The sequence below is a fragment of the Enhydra lutris genome, unplaced genomic scaffold, assembly GCF_002288905.1.
Source record: "Enhydra lutris kenyoni isolate GAN:26980312 unplaced genomic scaffold, ASM228890v2 scaffoldscaffold61, whole genome shotgun sequence".
Classification (NCBI taxonomy): domain Eukaryota; kingdom Metazoa; phylum Chordata; class Mammalia; order Carnivora; family Mustelidae; genus Enhydra; species Enhydra lutris.
In genome coordinates, this window is record NW_019154145.1 from 1,612,450 (window position 1) to 1,634,744 (window position 22,295).

Below are 22,295 nucleotides of genomic sequence, written 5' to 3' on the forward strand. Positions count from 1 at the left end.
CAAGCCAGAGAACTGGGGTCCAGGAAGAATGTTTCTGGTTGATGAGCCTGGTTCATGGCATATCTCAGGGGAGAGCTCTGCCGAGACCAGTGATTTTCTACCAGAGCAGAAGGAGAAGGGACCAGAGAGAGATCTCTGTGTGGAGAGGACGGGCAGTCAGAGAGTGTGATGGGAATGCTGCAGGGAATGAAGTCAAAAGCAAGGAGTGAAAGGACGTTCTTTAGAGAGAATCACGTCCCTTTGAAAGTCAAGGAACATTCAAGAAAATTTTTCAAGCGATTTCATCCTAGCAGACTAATCATTATTCTTAGCGGAGAAAAGTGCCTATACATAATGCATACCCAGCAATCAGAATCAAAGGACACGTAAAACAGGAGACAGCGAGGTTGAGATTGTCATGCAAATGTTACGAAACTCACCATTGTGGAGGTACTGATGATAAAGCCAGAGTTGCCAGGGATGGTGAGCACAGGTGTGCGAGCACTCACATCATTTTACAAAATGAGGGATCAAGATGGAGACTCCATTTCTGAGGAAAGAAAAGAAAGAAATAGAAATAGTTAAGTATCTATCATTAAAATCACCAAAGTAATTAACAGGTGTTAGACTGTACTGAGCAAGGGGATGGGTGGGGTGGGGGGACCGTGCGAATAAACTTGATCATGTGGGGATACATCAATGACGTTTGAAGTAGATAATCAAGAAGTAGCAGTCTGCTTATTACTGAGAAATACGGGGGAACCAGAATCGGGAAGGACTGTAATGTGTAATGTTCTGTATTTGAGGGATTCATGCTGGGTCATGCCAGGAGGTTGAGGAGCAGTATACAAAAGTCTGTCTTAATAATAATCCTTTAATACAATCTGATTTTTAGACTGTGTATTATTCCCAAAGTACTTTGATTGATGAGTTGAACAAAGACGATTGTGGAAGCATGATTTTTATTTTGTGGGTAGGAAAATCGAGCACTAAAATGCATGTTTGGTTTGTCCCAGACCTGGTTAGTGGTGGAGGGGGGGCCGCTGCACAGGATTTCTTGGTCTGGGGTTCTCTGTTCCAAGACTCAATGAGGGTGTAGGGCAGGAGTCGGTAGGAAGGCACGCGGTCCTTTCAGATATAAAACTATATTCTGGGGAAATGCCAGTGAGTAGAAAAGCAATGGAAAATCCAGTCACAGACTGAGTTTTTGCCAGAGGTTAGGTTGGAGAATTTGAGCAGAAAACCAGTTTGCATACCTGTCCTGTGCACATGGAGTGGGGGTTGTTCCATTTAAAGAGAAATGCTCTTTGCTCCTTACTGGAAATAGTTATTGTTTGCCCCTTTTCTGTTAGAACGGAGGAAATTGGCTCTGGACAAGAGTCTACTATTCATTTTAAGTACCCAATAAAAGTCCTGCCTATAGACTCAAAGTGCCAGCCAGAGGACAGGCAATTAGAAACCTAGGAAATATTTGAACACAGGTTTGAGGTTATTTGAACTAATAACGACATTTATTACTAATGAGACAGGAGATATGATTAGACTTCCTTTGTGAGCAAGCGCAGTATCTCCTGGAAACCACTGATTTTATTTCAAAAAAACATACCTTTACTTTGTCACACATAGTTTATCTGACTACAGGACTCAATTGTTGGAATATTGAAGTATTGTGACTTATTGTAATCAAATCTGCATGCAATTTTCCTGTAAGATAATACAGTTTTCACTGTATTGAAGGAAATGCTTTCTAATAAAGAAAACCCGTGTTAAGTATGAGAAAATTTCACTAGATTCTAAGTTTTTTCTTACTGATAACAATGTAATGTGTTGAAAAATTCTGTGAGAATTTAAATCCAAAGGGTGTTGTAAAAATTATCACTATTTCTTATTCTGATAGATAGCAGGATGTCTATAAAATCAGTCCTGGTAGGTGAAGACACTTCAGTAATATATAATTTATATGTATATTAATTTTTCCTGAGTATCTTTCCAATACTTAGAAAAGGGGGCCATGACCATAAGTGTGTAATTTGGTTGAACTCATTTTCCTTTTGTTGGACAACTGATTACATACTCTATAATCATAAATCTCTGTATGTAAAATTGTAGGTTGGTTTTTCGAAGATGATGTATAAATAAGCCACTTAATAATTTTTTTTAAAGATTTTATTTATTTATTTGACAACAGAGATTACAAGTAGACAGAGAGGCAGGCAGAGGGAGAGAGAGGAGAAAGCAAGCTCTCTGCTGAGCAGAGAGCCCGATGCGGGGCTCGATCCCAGGACTCTGGGATCATGACCTGAGCCGAAGGCAGAGGCTTTAACCCACTGAGCCACCCAGGCGCCCCAACCACTTAATAATTTTTTAAATTTAAGTATAATAAACACTCCTTTAGAATAAAAATAAACTAACAAAATATAAAATCAATATTCAAATTAAAGAGGATAAAGATTGATTTATCCGGTTAGTGCTTACAGATTAATTAAATGCATTATTTCTTATTTTTATCATTACAAAATTACATATTTTGTATGTACATATTTGTAAATGTACATATTTGTAACATTTTAAGTTACAAGACAAAACATAGCAAGTCGAAATGTCCTGCGGTTACTTTGCATCTCACTAAGAGTAGTGTACAATTGTCCAGGACATTTGTCTTACAGTAAATATAAAATATATTATAAAATATATTATAAATACAGCAAAATATATTATTAATATTTCCAATTATGTGTTCTTTTATGACTTCCGCATTTTCAGATATGAATATTGTATACAATGAGCACCTTTTCAAATGTTCTTTCAATATGCATTTCCATTAGTCCTAACCTGCTTTCATTTTGTTCATTTTGATCATTTTGTTCAAAATGATCACTTTTCTTAAACTTAAAGAGTTTTCAAGATTGATCTAAACAATATTACTATACTATTCAAAATACAATAAAAGACTATTTAAATGTGATTCTATTCTTGGGGATCATGAGAGAACAGAATATGAGTAATATATTAAGGAAAGCTGGCAAGAGACGTTACAAGGCATAATGAGATGAAAGGGATATTTTGAAGATTGCCAAAGACAATCTTTGTGTCTGCTATGGAATTTTGAGGAATGCGAGTTTATATGTATTTTTAAAAATGAGACAACTGTTTCCATTAGTAAAATATCACCTGTTAATTACCAGGTGACCGATCTATTTATGAAAATTTTAAAGTGCAGTTGCCTTCCCCCATTGTCCTGATTTCAGAAAGCGTGGGGAGTAGGATGAGTCCTCTGGAGGTCCTGTCAGCCTTTCTTGAATAACAAAGACAGTTAAGATTCTAAAAGTTCTGAGATATTATTAATAACCACTTTTCCCCAATTGTCATCCCCATAGGCAGGATAGTACGATTACTTGTTTTATTTGAATTGATAAATGTTTTTCTATTTAATAAAAATAGGTAGAAACTATGTCCCAGGGCACTCAGCATGTCATGATGTGTTATCAGTTGAATTTATTTAATAATGCAAAGGAAGACATCAAAGATCTCAGTGATCATATGCTTAGTAGTTGCTACTGTGGAGATGGCATATTGCCATGTTGATGGAGATGTAAGGCCAGAAAGTATGTGGAGTGCACAGGTGAGGCCAGACAAGGAGGGATGTAGTCTGGATGAGAGAGAAGACAAGCAGCACTAAATGACCTGATGCCAGTGCCTTTAGTCTCAGAAGATACTGAACCAAATTGTCCACACTGTGGAGAAAGAAAAATTCGCCTCTTGTGTTTATTCGTTCGTTTAAAAATTAGTTTGTCCATTGCCTAGTACTACAAAGCATGTTCTGCTCTAGCTTTTGGAATGCACCATAAGACAAAAGTTCCAGGCCAATGGACCTTTCATGTTGGTGGGGAAAGTCAGAGAACAATAAATATAAGTAAATTATGCAGAATGTCAGAAGATGGAAGATGCTATACAAAGTAAAAGTGATATAAAACAGAACAAAGAGGATGGTGCATAGATGGTTTATAGTATCAAAAAGGGAGTCAAGTCCAGCCTTATTAAAATTTACTCACTCACATGGGATTCAGAGAAGATGAGTGGGTTAGCCAAGGGAAAAAGGAACAGAGGCATTCCAGACAGAAGAAACCACTAAGACGTGCAGCCTGAAGGGAGAATGTGCCTGGAATATTTGGGGAACTGCCTGGAATCCAGAGTTATTGGAATGGGGAGAAGCAGAAAATAAGTTTAGTAAATGAGGAGCCATGTCATGTAAGGTATTCTAAGCTATTGTATGAGTTTTGCTTTTCCTGGGAAAGCATTGCCAAAATATTTCTTACATGATTGAATATTGGTACAAGAGGGGAGAAGTCAGGCTTCAGTGGGAGTGTTTTATCTCTAGCAACTGGAAAAATGGAGCTGGCATCAGTGGAAAGGGAGATGGCTTATCTTCTGGTAGGGCAGGGTGTGTTTTATCAGGGGGCAGAGCAGGTGTTCATTTTTGAGCATTTTGCATTCAACATGTCTTTTAGAGAACCAGATGGAAATGTTGAATATGTGGTTCCATATTTGGCTCTGAACTTCCAAATATTATCTCTTTTTCTATTTCAGCTATCTCTATCCCTGTCTCCATCATCTCCATGAGCTCCATCTCCATCATCCCTATCTCTGTCATCTTCATCTCTGTCACCTCCATCTACATCAGCTCTATCATAATCCATCCTCTCCATCTCCATCATCTCCATCTCTATGTCCATCAATTCTACCATATCCATCATCCCTGTCTCCATTATCCCCATCTCCATGTTCATCACCTCCATCATTTCTCCATCTCCATCTCCATGTCCATTATGTCTATTATCTCCATCATCTCTGTCTTCATTTCCATCATCCTCATCATCTCCATCATCCCTATCTTTATCATCTCCATCTTCATCATTTCCATTCCCATGTCTATAATGTCTATCTTCATCATCTCCATCTTCATCATCCCAATCTCCATTATCTTTATCATTTCCATCTCCATTATCTGCATGTCTACCATCCCTATCTCCATCATCTCCATCAGTTCCATCTTTAGCTCTAGCCCTAGCTCTAGATCTGGATCCACATTTAGAGCCAACCCATCCCTATATTAAGAATATAGATTCCATCCATAGCTATGAGACTGGGTGAGATCATCAACAAAGTATGCACAGAAAAGAGAAAAGACCAGAGCTGGTATTGGGACACTCCACTGTTATGAAGTCAGTGATAGAGGAACCAGAAAAGAGGACAAAGAAAGAATAAGTAGTGGGTAGGAGCATGTGCCTGTCAGGGTATGATTAGAAAAGGAGAAGCACTAGGAGTGGTATAAAATACAGAGATGCAGATGTAGTGAAAAGAAGGGCCATCTGTACCCTTCATAGCAGCAAAGGCCACTGTGGCCAAACTGTGGAAAGAACCAAGATGCCCTTCAACGGACGAATGGATAAGGAAGATGTGGTCGGTCCATATACAATATGGAGTATTATGCCTCCATCAGAAAGGATGAATACCCAACTTTTGTGTCAGCATGGATGGGCTGGAAGAGATTATGCTGAGTGAAATAAATCAAGCAGAGAGAGTCAATTATCATATGGTTTCACTTATTTGTGGAGCATAACAAATAACATGGAGGACATGGGGAGATGGAGAGCAGAAGGGAGTTGAGGGAAATTGGAGGGGGAGATGAACCATGAAAGACTATGGACTCTGAATAACTGAGGGTTTTGAAGGGGCGGGGGTTGGGGGGAATGGGTGAGCCTGGTGGTGGGTATTATGGAGGGCACGGATTGCATGGAGCACTGGGTGTGGTGCATAAACAATGAATCTGTTACACTGAAAAGAAATTAAATGAAAAAAAAATTAAAAAAATACAGAATTTGTTACAAAGATTTGATTGTAACGAATCGTGGGAGCTGGTTAAGCAGTGATTGTCTCTGGTGCTGACCCTATTTTAGAAGTAAAAGCAGCTGAAGGAGAGGAGTTGCTCCCCCCACTGCACCCCCCCGCCCCATTACCCAACAAGGTGCACAGCAGAGAAACCCCAGCCGTGCCTGTACTCCCACACCAACCTTCGGGAAGCAAAAGGGATACGTGCCTGGTGCTTTATTGCTTCCCTCCAAGTCTGGCACAGAATACTGTGTGTAGCCCAATCTGTCAGCACTGTGAAAGGAGGGGAGCTTGGGGACTAGAGCTCCAGCTTGGCCAAATTGAGTCAGTACAAGTCAAGCACCAGCAGAAGCTGTGGTGGCCTGAAAGCAAAGTAAATAAAAGTCAGGAAGATGATTTAAGGAAGAGAAAATGGCCATGCATTACAAATTTTCCTGATAAGTAAGATGAAGATTGAGCATCGGTAAATTCGACAGTAGGTTCAGTGGAACTGGGGCAGGGGCTAGCAAAATCAGCACCGAGACGTGACTTGAAGGGACATCAGATCACAAGTGAAGTGGATTTGAAAGACAATGGAAGGAGGCACTTGGGGGCTGACATGGAGACATCATGCAGACAGTCTCCAGAAGTAAATACATAAATAAGTAAAATAAGAGAGAGAGAGAGAGAGAGAAGGAAGTGAGGAAATAATTAGGGAAATGGAATCAGATTTTTTTTTAAAGAAGGGAGAAATAGCAACATTTTAAAAATTGATGGGAATAAACCAGAATTTTTTTTAAAAAATGAAAACTAAAATTTGATATGTGTGAGAATGATTGCATAATACCCTGTAACAGGCAGGATGTGACGCGGTCTGGGGTGCGGTCACCAGGTGGGCTACAGGGAAGCACTGGGATGTCCTCCGTGATGGGTGGGAAGGTGGAATGGGCGCAGACCCAGGAGCCCAGGCGCTCTTAGTGGTCTGGGCCGCTCCTCATCTGATTGCTCTGGTAGACGCAGGGAGCGAGGGTTATGAGCTCAGGGAGGTGGAGGGCGTGTGGGGATTGGAGGTTGGAGAGGGAGGCTGAGCAGACCCAGCATTTTAGCACCATTGCCTGGCCGCTGGAAGGATTTACCGAAGGCTCATGGCTGTGGTCTGCAAAATAAATAGTTCCCCTTGAGCCTTGTCCTCATTACTGAGAAGAGAAGTGTTACCCCGCCACAGAGTGCAACCCTTCAAAAACCCGCGGACTGAATGGCACCAGCAGCAAAATGCCATGCTCGGGGGACAGAGCCCAGTCCCCCGGCCATTACGGACATCGGGCTCTGCGTGGCAGGGGCTCAGGTTTAATAACCGGCCCATAATAAAACTCATAACCTAAATTCGAAAGCCTCTCAGAATCACTTAGTAAGGTGGAAATGTAAGCGCAATGCTAATTATAAACTATCCCGAGAGATTAACGTGCCTCATCAAATAATGTTTTTAGAGTAAGTGCAAACCAGAGCCTCGGTCCGCGGATCTCCCTGCTGCGGCCTCTTGGTTGGTGCTACCGGCTGGCAGAGCGGGGGGCTTGCCCTTCCGTCCCGCAGCCTGCAAAGGACAGCGCTCTGCACGCGCCCGCACGCGCGGGGCTGGATCACTTCTTGGCACCGACCGCCTCCCCGCCATATGCAGCTCGTCTTACTTCACTTTTCTTGTACTTCTCCAGGCCACCCACGGAGTTTTATTCTCCTTGCCAAGTTACACCCCTATGCTTGGTTTAGAAACAAGACACAATATTACACTTCTGTTTTCACACTTAAAACACAGTAGGATAACATTGATTCCCAATCTCTGTTCAATTATATTTTTAGGAGGAAACAATTTGGGAATTGGGAAGGCCCCCAGGAAGGAGATGATGGGATTATTATTCAGACAGATTTGTCCACGCGCCAGTGTTTGAGAACAGAACACGTGTCCAGGGATCTGCCGCACCCCAGTGTCCCTGCCGAGAAGCGGAGCAGAGCCTGTGTTTGGGGCAGGAGCCCCGGGTAGGCAGGGAGAGCGTGGGGCAAGCTGTGAGGATGTCCGTGTAAGCCGAGACGGCAGGACACTTCATTGTGAGGATAGTTCTCCAGAAAGTAGATCGTATGGGAGCCCACGTAGAAAGTTAAACCCATTCACTGAGTTCCCATGGAGTCAGGGACAGTTGGCTTTAGGATAGACAGATACTGTGGTTGTCCCCACCAGAGCCTGTTTTAGCCAAATCAAATACCACAGCTGAGCTGGAGCCACGTGTCTACTCATAATTCCAGAGAACTGAAAGTCATTCAGTCTCCAACTCCTCCATCCTCTGCCAGCCTTCTGCATCAATCTGTTTTTGATTTGTAAGTGTGTCACCAAAATCCTAAGACTTGACTCGAAGTCATAAGAACTAGAATAGGCCAGAAAGTATGAATTTGAATCTGACTTCGTTCCAGGCTCCCCAACCTCATTTATTTGTTCCGAAGATGAACTTCCTGTCCCATTTACGTCTCAGGGTAGAGTACGCATCACAACAGACACGCACTCTTAGCTACTTTGACTCCCTCATTAGCGCCAGTGCTCACTGACCCCTGCGAAGACCTGTCACAGTGGGGACGGACAGCAGGAGGGAACAGCCTTCTCTTCTGAAGGCCAGAGCCTTTGGAGAGCTGACACGTAAGAGAAGAACCGACAGCAGACACACGTGGAAAAACAGCTCTCTGCAGGGATGACTGTGAGATCTGAAACCCACGAGCAGGGTGCACGGAGCATCCCTTCCGGGAAGAGCACACAGCAGGCTGGCACTGGAGAGTTTTCAGTAAAAGACCGCATCCAGCTCTTTGTCTCGCTTGCCTGTCACTAGCCTGTCATAGTGTCTTGGCACCAGGGGTCTGCGACCTTTCTGCTTGCGCGTAGGCGGCCTTCGGTCAGCAGCACACGTTTTATTTGTCCTGTGATGCATCAGCCAGCGAGGGACCGGGTGCAGAGTATGTCCTGGACGGACACAGGCCCGATGGCGGGTGCTGTCCCCAACAAAGTGACACCGATGGGGGGTGATGAATGCTGGTATCGGCATGAAGTCATAATCCTCAGGCTTAGGAGACCCCATCAGAGCCAGGTCTTGAGTTCTACGTACACCTTCCGAATTTCCTGGGCCACGAAAGTTACAGGAAACCAGAGGCCACTTAGCCCAGGATTCAGGCATCTGAAACTGTCTGGGCTCAGTATCAGCTGAGCGTTACCTTGTACCTGTGTTCATGGCAAAATAACGTGCAGTAACAGGGTGATTCGTTCAGTCGGATTTATTCAGCAACTGACATAAGTGTGGTTAAAAATTTCCGACCAACAGTGTCATACATTTGCGTTGTGGCAGACGGTAACTGGTGCGTGGTGAGCGTTTGTAGTGTACACAGTTGTCAAATCGCCGTGTTGTGCATCTGGAACCAATATAACGCTGTACGTCAGCTGCACCTCGCATTAAAAAGACCGGAACCATTCCAACATCACCTCCGAGGCCCCCGACCCAGATCCCTGTAGGGTCACCCTGATTTTCAGGGTTCACAGGAGCTCGAGGGCCTGAATCAGGAAGGCATCGCGGAAAGAATGTGCTCCTACCCAAGCTCTCAGACTTGGAAGCCAGGAGCACGTTCCAAATGAAGAGGAACTTCATCTCCAGACATGGGAGTTTATCAAGCAGCTAAAGGGACACCGGTAATTATCTATCCTGTGACTAATGATGGTGGCTTTTGTACCAATTCAAGCTGGAGTCCATTATTTCTTACACATAAAAGAGTTTCTGATTAAGCCTTTATTTGCCTGCTTTGCACAGCAGTGAATCCCAGGGAGATGCTAACAGTCTTCTGTCCAGTGCTCGGTGGTATCTGGGTGCATGTAGACAGCAGCCTTAGATCTGGGAAAAGCAAATGATGAAATTATTGCCATGGGGGAAGAGCGTGCATCTGATATCATTGCAATTCCCAATTTTTGTGAGTAGGGAAGTGAGTATTATATGTAGAAAAGCAGAAAGAAACCCTCGAGAGCGTGCACATGCCTCAGATCCAGAAACTGTTCTGGAACTTTCATCCACTGTTTACAGATTTCACTCTGTTCTAGAGTCAAGCTGACCCCAAATATTAGCTCAAGAACATTTGGGACATAAACCAGGTGTCCCATCAGTCAATGAATACAAATCTGCTGTTGTATATCTTCCCTTATATTATCTTTCCGAATTTCTCCCTACTTGATTAAACTCTTCTGCGAGAATTCTGCTCAGGACTAATCCCCCGATCTTCCCCAGGGAATGCGTGGCTCACTCTGCTGGCTGCGTCCATGGCTCGCAGGGAAAGCCTGACGCTCTCCAGCTCCGACTCCATGCCGGGTCCTGAGACTGGTCACCGGAGAAACTTCCTGGGACATCATTATCACCTTCACTTGGAGAGTTTCCCTCCTCTCTTCACCATGGCAATCTGCAAGTCCCTTCTCAAGGGAGGAAGGGAATGACTCTGTCCTGTACATGTACTCATCCAAAGAAAAACTCAGAGCTGCTTCTAAACTCTGATGAGTTAAAAAATATATATATATACTGCGTTCCCTCATATCTATTTCATGTTATGCTCACAGGCAGAGCGGGATGGTGGACCTGCCTCTGGTCTGTTACGTCTTCTATGTGGAATCATCTGCTCCCCTGAGATGTGTAGGCATGGGGTGACATCAAAGCTGGACTAGTGTTCGTTTGCTTGTGGCAATTACTAGGTGCTGCCCGACTATGTGCTGTGTCCGTGAAGAGTCCGGCCGTGACCATCAGACATGCATTTATGGTTCTGAACGTCAGTGAGGGTCACAGTCCTGGTTCTACTTATTATTTTCTGGTGAGAATTCTCTGATCCCCGTTCACGTTCCTATATGGAATCAGGTGTGTGGGAGGAGGCTTGGATGATGCCTTGATCCTCACCCAAACCCCAAGTCAGGTGCAGAAGAGAGTGAACCCCAAGTCCATCGTGCAGCAACAGCGCTAGGTCAGAACGTGAGACGTCTGTTATTATGTACCAGGTGTTAACTGTATGTTATGTACTGTGTTGAGTTTTTCCCTTCTTGCTGCTGTAAATGTGTAACATGTATCTCTTGCAGTGCTTTTTAAAGGCAATGCATTGTCTGGGACTTTGACTCAATGTAATACAGAAGCATATCAGTACAGGGGGTGGTAACTTAATTGTCATGGGAAGACGGGAAAAGAACAGAGGGGAAACGGACACGTAAAGCCTCTCTTGTCTGGGAGTAGTCGAAGTGTGCCATGACCACTATTCTGAATTAAGGTTCCAGAGCAGTGCAAATACTGAAAATGGGGTCTTTGCGCTCAGTGTTCCCTTGCGGGTTTCCAAGAACAAACGTTAACTGAGAGCCACGTTCTCGCCGCAGGTGGACGGGGGCTCTCCCTGTGTGTGGGCTTAGCTCTGAGGCGACCCAGGGTCGTCAAGTCATTAGGCCGGGCAGAAAGTGTTCGGAAATATTTCATTGTCAGTATGCGAGGTGACTATGTCAGGTAAGTAATTGGTTACTTTGTAATGCACACATTACACCCAGTAATTAGAGAACATTAAAGAAAACTAAATAACACAGGTCAGCCGTGGTGGTGGGAATCAGAGAATGGTTCTTTTCTCTTTGTAAGTGGTCATCACACCGTTTAAGAGACTTGCACCTACTTTAAAGTTCTGTTTAACGTCTGCAACTTGCTGACCCAAATTAAAACTTCCAGTGTCTGGAAGGTTCGGCTCCGCTCACCTGGCCACTGCAGGGAAGAAGTGACAAGTGTTTCTGTCATGTCGCACTTAACGTATCAAGACAGCAGAGTCAACAAAACACCTCCTGAGGAGGACGAGAGGGTTCGGGCCTGTGAAGTCCTTCCCAGCCACAGGAGAAAGACTCAAATCTTCCAGGGAATTCTGACAATAATGGGAGCATACGTTCAGCTCCTCTCCTCCATGATTATGTTTCAGTACAAATTCACCTACCAGTGTATTGTTTCCTTAAGGGAGTTCCGAACGAGATCTGTCATTGCAATTTTATTCCATAACCTTCTTGAAACTATGCACCATGTCCCTTCTGTTCTTGTTTTGTTTTGTTTTGCTTTGTGTTGAGGGCCCCTGGATTTAGGCGAGATGCATCTCAATGATATGAAGACAGTTCTTTCTGAAGTTTTGAGTATTTATTTTTCTAGCCAAATTGGCTTCATTTTGCCGAATTATTCTGAGTGTCCGCCGTATGTAGTCGCTGTGCTTGCCTGTTCACACACAGGGGCACTCCCCAGTACCCGTGACTCACTCTTACAAGACTCACTCTTATCAGTTCTCTGTCTTCCCCCCATTCTGCACTGTTACACCTACTTTGCATCTAAGAGTTAATTCGCTTTTTTGTCAGAAACAAGTGAATTCTGAAGATGCTACTTTTCATGCTCACAGCAATTCCACATCTACTTGTACCTCTGTTTGTCGAGTTTAATTAATTCTTTAATCCCGGTGCTGCTTTTGTTTTACTAGCTAATATCTTGAACCGCTCTTAAATGGGTATAAATGTGCTCCGTGTTTTGACATGCTTAAGTGCCTCCCTAAGCTAAGCTGCTCTTACAAGCTCCTGACAAATTTAAGACATTATTAGACTGGAAAATAATAGTTTTTCCTGAGAAACCCAAATGCATTTGAATGCAGCTATAACATGTCCGCACTTTTTGTGTGGAGTGTGAGGAAGTGGTATCCATAACTTATGGGGGGAATATTTATGCTATCCAGTGGTAAGACTTTCTTCAAAATTCACCAAATGGCAGGTCTTTTTTTTTTTTTCCCCTTAGTTACTCCATGTTTTCCTTTTATGTTGGGCAAATCTCATACCACTTTCCCACTACACCTGGTGATAATCAGAGTGTCCTCTTCGAGGGGCGGGTCGTGTGATATGTTAGTCCCTGCCTGGAGAGGCAGCCAGTCCATTCATGTCGACAGATGTGTTCAAGAACCCAACCGTGGGGGCCGTCACTGTCGGCGCTGTCCCCGAAGGGATCGACAGCCGCCATCCTCCTGAACACGGGACCCACGCTAGTCCTATGGCCTCTCTTGTGTTTCCTCCAGGCCCCCACGCTGACCCAGAAGCCCCCACCCCCACCGTTCTCTTATTTCTGGTGCCTCACGGGCATCGTCTCTTTACCCACGTCGCCCACACCTGGGGCCTTCCGCATCTGGTGCCTCTTTCCTCGTGTCCCTCTCATCAGATGTAGTGCACAGCACATATCCTTCCTGTGGGGAAGATTTATTTTCTGTCATTCTATATTCTGCCTTCCTGGGCTCATTAACACATTGGTCACACATTCATTACTTTTAAAAGCAGTACAAATGGGTAAAGTAAAACACATCTTATTTTCTTTCTTCAAGTTTCCTACTAACTGGTTGGGCAAGTCATTCCTTCACTTACTCATTCATTTATTCATCAATCAGTGGTTACGTGCTGGTGGCCCGTCTCGTGCCAGCCATGGGGCTGAGTGGGCAGGAGGTCGGCACCCAGGCCTGTCATGTGGGGGGAGGGGGGCATGACGCGGACACAGACTGGGATTTGCTTCCTGGGAGTGGGTCCGGTATTGTTGGTCATTCTCAAATCTACTTGTGCAGGGATTTTCAAGGGAGATGCGGTCCCTTCTCACTTATTGGATCTAAGCTTCAGACATACATTTATGGGGCGCATCTCTGTTTGTGGTTAATTGAGAGAAACCTGAGCCCTGGGGAGGCATGTGGGTGTGAAGCTGTTGCCTGGTCCAGAAGAAGCAGAGACCCCACTTTGCTCTAAGCACTAAACCACACCGGGAAATTTTAGATGTCAGTGTATCTGTGTGGCCCAGAGTAAACTCTGAGGGCAGGAACCTGCGGAGTAGGCAGAGTCACACAGGAACTCAGATTGCACCAGAAGTACAGAGGGTTCCATGCGATCTACAGAGCTCCCCTGCTGTGAACACCTTGCGTCAGTGTGACACACTCGTTACAGTTGGTGAACAGATATCGTCATGCTGTTACCAACGCAAGTCCACACTCCACATTAGGGCTCCCTCTGTGTGCTGTGTGATCTAGGGATTCCTCCCAAGAGCATTTGTCACGTATCCAACGTGACAGTGTCATGCAGAATTAGTAGTGCCACTGCTAACATCCCAGGCCGTCCACCTGTTCATCTCCACCTCTACCATCAACCCTTGGCAACCCCTGATCTTGCCGTGGTTTTGCCTTTTCTAGAACGCCGTGTCATTGGAATCGTGCAGTGTGCGGCGTTTTCAGAGTGGCCTCTTTCACCTCGGAACATGCATTCGAGGTTCTTCCACGTCTTTTCACGGCTTGATAGTGTGTGTCTTTTCAGCGCTGGACCAGTTCTGTTGTCCGGATGGACCACAGTGTCTTTATCCGCACCTGCTGAAGGACATCTCAATTGCTTCCAGGCTTTGCCAACGATGAGTAAAGCTGCTGTAAACTCCGGTGCGTGTTTCTGTGTGGACCTAAGTTTTCAAGTCTTTTGGGTAAAAACCAAGGAGCACAATTGCTGGATTGTATGTTGAGGAAGTTTAGTTTTGTAAGAATCTGTCAAACTGTCTTCCAAAGTAGCTGCACCATTTTGCATTCCCACCGGCAATGAGTGAGAGTCCCGTGCTCCCCTTCCTTGCCAGGATTTGGTGTTGTCACTGCTTTGGATCTGGGCGATTTGAAGGGGTGTGCATGATGGTATCTTGTTTTAACTTGCATTTCCCCAGTGGCACATGATATGGTGTATGTTTATGTGCTTATTTGCCATCTCTATATCCTCTCTAGTGAGGAGTCTGTTGAGGCCCTTGACCCACCATGGCTGGTTTTAAACTATGGCTCCGACAAGTAAGCAGCATGTCAGAATTCTGATCTGCAAGGGTTTAGGAACTAATACGACTGGAGAAGGCATGAGTGGCCACCAGTCATGTCCCTGGGCCTCAGATTTGTGGTTATAAAGCATGAGGCCTGACCTGCCAGTACCACATTACTTAGTCTCTCCAGCAGGAAAGCAGGGGGAGGTGCTGAGAGTTAACAGCCAGCAACCAAGGCACTTAGTGCATGGCTATCACAGCCCCATGCTCTTCCCTTAGTGGACGGGCCTGAACCCCGTGGTCTGGATGGACTTCTGAGCTTCCGTGGATGGACTGAGTCCACGTACCCCCACCAGGGACTCCTTGAGAATGTGCCCTGATATTGGCTGTCTCCACTCCGGTGTGGTTCCCCAGCTCCTGCTAATACAAGGGCGGCCCCTACCTCAAACCTGTGTCTGAGGGCCCAGCTCTGGGGACACCTGCCCTAACCGAGCCTTCATACTCACATCATGAAAGCACACTTCTGTTGCCTTATTGTGCATCAGCCCAGGAAGACAGATCTCTGTGAGCGTGTGGTTTGCTCTGTGAGTCTCTCATAAATCGATAGCACGGGAACCTTAATCATGTTTATTGCTCTCTCCATATGCCCTTCATTATGGCTAAATCTTTCTTGGACAGACTTCTATTAGCACATACATTACTGACTGGGTAGGAGCCACACTCCTGCCTCCCAAGGCAATAGGAGAAGTACATTCTCTGAGGGTTCCTGAGGGGCCCTGGCTGTGGCCCTGTGGTCCCTGTTCCCATGAGCTTTGTCTTTGTGCTCCTCACGGGGAAGCCAGTCAGGTTGGAGTGGGGCCTGTCCTCCGCTAGCGGAACTGCACTTTAATTAACTAATTACATCTGCTGCAACTGTCTTTAGAGTGACTTCACACCATGAGGTACTAAGGGGCTAAGACTACAGCATGTGGCTTTTGGAGGGACACAATCCAACCTCGGGCACATGGTAAAATACAAGAAATGGAAAGTTCACGGACCTTGAGTTAGATGCCATGTATACCGTGATGTCTGTGGGTGACGTGCCGTGTGCTGTGTGTGGGTATTGCTAAGACAGTAGGTCCTAAAGTTCTCATCATGAGAAAAAACACTTTTTCCTTTTTTCTTTCTTTCTTTCTTTCCTCCTCCTCCTCCTCTTCCTCCTCCTCTTTCTCTTCCTCTTTTCCTTCTCCTTCTTGGGAATCACGGGAGATGACAGTGTTCACTAAACTCGCTGTGTTCATCACTTCATGCCTCTGCAAGTCCAGCCACCAGGTCGCACACCGTGTGGGGTGCTGAGTGTCAATTCTGTCTCAGTACAACTGAGATGAAGAAACGGTTCTTTTGCAAGAAAATTCCACTAACAAGACTGGTAGGTGGAAAATACATTTTGACTAATGTTCCTTATTACTGAGTGTCAAAACGGTTCTTTTTTCCATACAGTATTTTGACAAATGATTCAGTGGTGATGTATCCGTTCACATCCTATACAATGTGTATCTTAAGAGTTATACTTAAATAGGACTGTATTTCAGATTTTGAAAAGCCTTTCTTTCTTTGCGGGGGCGGGGGGCAGAGGGAGAGAGAGAGTCTCAGGCAGGCTCCACACCCAGCACAGAGCCCGATGTGGGGCTCGATCTCATGACCCTGAGATCATGACCTGAGCTGAAACCAAGAGTTGGGCATTCAACCGACTGAGCCACCCAGAGGCCGCTGAAGAGCATTTTTTTAATTACAAAATTCTACAGTACTGGATATAAATTGTACTTTATAAAATAATTTACAGTATTGGGCTATTTTAAATTACCCATACACAATGTTTTTTGTTTTTTTACTATTAGGTACCTTTTTCTCAAATTGCTTTTTCCTCAAAGTCAAGTTGAAAAATAATTGTAATTACTTCTTATTGTCTTCTTCCTTTCCTTTTTTCTTATTTAGGGTCCTGTTTATTGAGGACCCTAATTATTACTAGTATTTCTCATGCAGTGGCTTAGAAATCTCATAGTAGAATGTTCCACATCAGGGAATAGAATGTTTTTTTATTTTCCAGGACAGATCTGAGGAGGTGGAATCAGCCCACAGGTTTTGAAATTTGAATAAATAAATTCCTCCTGGGACATATTTAAAAAAAAAGTTTTCACTAAACTCTGGTGCCACAATGCTCACAGAATCTACATGGTATTTGTACATTTCTTTAAGTTTAAAGAGAAAATGTGACAGATTTTTGTGATTTTTTTAAAAAAAATTAAAAGCTCTTTAAATAGTCTCCAGCAAATATTTAGCTCAGCGGCCTTAATTCTGATTTCTTAGTTAATATGAAAAAAATAAGTATTTTTACAATTAGAGAGCCTTGTTTTCTAATGTTTAGAAATCCAAACAGTGATTATTTTTGCCTTTCTTGTAATTAAATTCTCATACACACGCTAGTCCTTAAGCGTCCGTCCGGCTCCCCCACACGACAGAGCGGAGCTGCTCCTGTTCTCTGCGGGCGTAGCAGAGACGGGAGTGTCGCTCACGGGGCCGTCAGCGTTGTCTCCGGCTGTTTGCAGAGGACGCAGTCCGTGGGCGTTTGCAGCCTGCACTGATGGTCGCACACGACCAACAGACGGGGAAAAGGGAATGCCACGTTGCATGCTCGCGGAACCCTGTGGCTGCCTTCGGGTTCGATGTCCTGGGACGGTGTGGTGTGAGAGCAGGACCCTGACTGGGGGCTGAGCGCACCGTGCCACCGCCCGACTAGTGGTTTCACTGGCCCTGTGACTCTGGCAAGGCCCTCAGCCTCATCGCATCTGTTTCTTCATCTGAAAATGAGGCTGGAAATACATGATTTGCTGAACTTTCTTTGAGAGTTCAATAAGGATGCACGCGTGTCACCTATAAAACACACGTGTAAAACTGCTGGGTATTACTGCTTGCTCTCAGCGGGTCCCAGTACAGTGCCCCAGACAGCGGCATCCTGCTCCTTCCACCTTGGCGTCTGCCTCAGTAGATAAGGGATCCACACCTGAATTGGAACAGGAGGGATTGAAAATGTCCCTGACGCGTCTCGTAGCCGATGAACTCCTTCATCAGTACGGCTGTTTCGCAGGCATGAAAGACGGTAGGTTCTCTGGGTGTCTTTCAGCCGTTAGAGCTCCCGAGTGAAATCCATTGGAAATGACCACACTGAGAGCAGTCTGCCCTTTACACACGATGTTTGGGTTGTTGAATGTAAAGCCAGAAGGTTCCAACACTTTGAGAGAGATCTGAAGTATTCCTAATTAAAAGTATTCACGCGTGCTGCGTTGTTCTAGAATGTACACTTGGCAGCCATAAAGAGAAGGTGCCCACAAGTTGACATGACTGTCTGTTTGGAGGACTTTCCAAAATGTGACTATAGTAGGAAGAGATTTGGACAAAGTAGCAAGCAGTGTGGGTAGAGTGGAGCTCGTGACACTTGACTTGTATCCCCAAGGAAGGGGATTCCAGTGGGATGGTGTGGAATTATTTGTGCCACAAGCTGTGGTACTGGCTGTGGACACAGTTTTCTGTGGGGTTGAAGGCAGCAGGGGATGTTAGATGTCAGGAAGAGTCAGGATTTTGGAAAGCCACGAGGAAGTCTGACGCAACTGGTATAATTCAGTGCATAAGGCTGGAGTCAGGATCCGCACCATTCCCCCACCGGCCAGGAGTCTCGGTCAGAGCTTGGGCAGAAGGTAGGGCTGAGGCATGTGCTTTATCAGAGGAACCCTGTTTCCCAGAATGAGCTGGCTGGTCAGAGGTAGGTGGAGTGGCCAAGAGGAAGAATGAGCAGGTCAAGAACAGATGGAGATCTTTAGTGCCAAGGTCAAGGGGGGCTTCGTGGTTGAGGAAGGTGCTGGACATACGCCTGTCCTCCTAGCTCATGTGCACCTGAGCTCTACAGGCCACATGGGGCAGAAGGGAGGGGCTGTAAGCATTCTGAAGCAGCCCACCCTGTGTGTAGGGCCGTGACTGCTGATTAGCCAGTGGCTGATTGATCCAGCAGTTTCTCTGATAGGATCGGCTAAATATCCACCTCCATTCTAGAGAAAAACAGAGACAGAAAAAAAGAATGAACGTCTCCCTCTTCATTTATGCTTTGCCTTTCATGGTCTCAAACATGAGATCCTACGGGAGAGCCGTGGTTAGTTATTTACAGAAATATTCATGAAATTCTGAACTGCGTTTGGGTCCACAAGTCTGATGCCTAAACGAACAGTCTTTTAAATGCACTCAGCAAAAAGTGTCTCAAGGTTATGCCCTATCCTGTTTTCCCCTTTATGTCATTTGTAACAACTATGGTCTCTGACATTTAGTTAATTAAATGTGCCCACAGTATCTGACTTGACTGTGCAATTCCTCCGAGAATGTAATTTTTAAAGGTGGCAAGAAGAATGGTTAACCTTGATGAGTCGGTTAGCCACGGCAGCGTGCTATTCAAGACAAGGAAAAAAATTAGAATGCGCGTACGGTGTGCAGAAAGCCCCAGCCGCAGCGTGCCTGAGGAAGACTTATGATGCGTGTGACGCTTCAGACGCGGACGGCAGGAGATGTCACATGAGTGCGCGGTTCCGGAAGCGGCCGCGTGGCAGCCAGGGACCTCCGAACATGTTAATTTAATTCATTAAAGTTTTACGAAGGATTTCTACATGATGTTTTCGTTATTAGGGCTGTTTGAAGAGTTTCCTTTGACATCGTGTTCAATCTTTTTGCAAAACTTGATTTGGCGGTTTGTATATGATTTTATAGAAGTCAGGCCGTGCCTGGGAGTTCGCCATGATCTCCAACATTTGGGTCAAATGCAGCCGCATTTCCTAAAGGAGCCCACAGCAGTGTCAGGTGGCCCAAGGATGGGCAGGAAGCGGCAGCCTCCCGTGGCCCTGTAGCGACAACAGTAACTCAGAGACGTGAGTCGAGAGACAGTCCCCCTTCAGAGGGAGGCTTGGGCAGAGGAGTTTTGGATGCAGAGGGTGGGTCTGGGCACATGTGGGCGGTTTCTCACAGGCCAGCCCTGAGTGTCTGAGATTTTCCCGACACGAATCTGAAATCTCATCTCCTTCTGCCTGGAGCGTTAGGGTTATGGGATTGCCCTCCGTCCCTGTCCGTACCCTTACTGGACTGCTCACGTCACTGCCTCTCCCTTACGCTGACGTGACCCACTGCATCGGCCGTCAGGTTCGGAAGGAGGGGTGACCGTGCGGACCCTTCCAGCAAAGATGCTGGGCTGCTTCCGAGTCGGTCTGCAGCAAATGAGACAGGGGCTAATCACGAGCTCTTTAACTTGCAGGGGAAAAAGATGGTCAGTTATCTGTCCTCACGCAGAAACAGGGGGTCTGCAGGGGTGTGAGGCAGGTGGTACCATCGAGATGCCCACAGAGACCAGTGTTGCAGGTATCAGTCCTAGAGGGGCCTTGACCGACTCTGACTTTTCCGTTCATCTGAACGGATGGGGTGTCACTGCAGGGTTTTGAGCAGAGGTGTGGCCTTGCGGGGCAGTGGCCACTGTGTTGAGAGCAGCCCTGACTGTGCCGAAGAGGAGAAGGGGTTCTGGGTGGACCAGGATGATGCCTGACTCCACTGCCCTGTGGGTGGAAGGAGGTTTGTGGGGACTGGAAAGGGCAGGGGATAACTTAAGTCTGCAGAAAGCAGCATCTTCTGGTGGATTGGGCACAGATGGGACAGAAGGAGAAAATTCATGACTGGCCCCCAAAGTCTTCGGCTGGAACAGTGGGAAGAAAGGAGTTGTCGACAGCCCACAGGGGGATGGTGATGGGGGTCAGAGGAGGATGTGTTTAAGGTTGGATGTGTTAACTTGCAAACCACAGAGTCATCTAGGCAGCAGGACAGACGGGGCTGGACGGGGAGAAGGCTCCCTCCTGGGCCTGTGCACCGGGCACCTCGGCTCAGAGCGGAGGGGTGTGGCTCCTGCCTGAGTGTGGTGCTTCAGGCCTGAGCCGAGGCCCTCGCAAGGGCCTCAGTGGCAGGGCTCTCGCGGGGAGGCTGCCTCCGTGCACCTCCTGGTGCTCGGACAAAGCGCTGACAGCCTGTGGAGGGAGGGGACAGGCCTCCTGGGCCGGTTGCTCTGCCCAGAGGCCTCCACAGCACAGCTTTCGACGGAAGCTTTCCTCAGCTGGCCGTGCCTGGGGACCCACTTCCCACACCCTCCCAGGACCCCCGTGAGCCCAGCACGGGCTCTTCCGTCTCCCTCCCTCGGTTCCAGGCCCGTGACACAGCCGGGGCCCCTTTGCTCCTCTGTGCTGAGATGCGCGACCCCCGCTCGGCCGTTCTGTGGGGCAGATGGGCAGGGCTGGAGGCAGCCGAGCGCCCCGCGGTTCGGCTTCGCGTGGACACCGTGCGGCGAGCGCACGCGGCCTCCACTCTTAGGTTCATCGTAGCTTCGGGCCTTAACCGGCTCCTCCAAAGCCAGCGGCTCGGCTCGCGCCCAGACTGCGCCAGACGCCGAAGCAGTGAACAGAGTGCGGGGAGGCTCCAGGCGCCCTGGGCCCAGCGTGGCTCCATTCCCGGAGGACGAGTGTGGGCGGCCTTAGTGGGGTCTCGGACGCTGAAGGAAGACCAGAGACTCCGGAGGAAAAGTAAAGATCTCTGTGAAATGCTGCCGGAATGAGGGCAGGTCGTGGACGCAGTTAGCACTGGGCGAGACAACAGGGCGCCGCCCGTGACCTGAAGGAGAGCCGGTTCTTCGAGACGATGCTTTCGGAGGGCAGGTCGTCCGGCGCGGGAGGACCGGGGAGGCGTCCTGAGTCGCTAGCGTAGGCGGCTCGAGCTTTCTGCTGGGGCAGCGGGGCCGCGACAGGGGCTCAGAGGTGGTGGGTGATGCGCAGTGACGACTTCTTGTTGCGGATGGAGAAGCGACGCCTCCTTTCACGTGGGCGTGGACGGTCCCAGGAAGGGGGTGACGATGTGGAGAACGTGGGGCACTGCTCGGGCCTCGGCCTCGCTGGTCATTCTCGGTGGAAAGGCCGAGGGGTTCTGTGTCGCAGGCCGAGGGAGTGTGTGGCGCGGGGACAGAGCAGGTGTGGGGAGCCCGTGGGAACGGTGGTCGCCCGGCTGGCGTGCGGACGCTGGAGCTCGGTGCAAGGAAGTGGCACTTGCGGGGACACTGAGTGTTCTTCTAGGCACTGCCTGTTACTCTGCGGCTCGATACCCGGAGTCAGCACGGCAGGTGCGGGCTGCGGCGGCTCAGGGAGCCCCGCCCCTCACACCGCTCTCTGTCCCGGCTGAAGAGCAGGGGTCCCCACGAGGGCTAGGACTTTTACAGTTGCTAAAAGACACGAGACAGTCCCCTGAAGATCACCGTCTGGGCCCATGCAAGAACGTATTGTTCCCTGGAGGGAGAAACTTGGGCTTTCGGGGCACTGGGCAGGACCGCCAGCTGTGCGGGGAGAGGCAGCCTGGTTGGGAGTCTTGGTTGCCGCTTGTGCGTGAACCCCGGGGCTCGGGCTACCACTGGCTAACGCGCATGCTGGCACTTAGAGGCTCTGTCGTGTGTCTGTCTCTGCGCGTTTTGGCAGAGACTAAGGAACAGTGTATAGT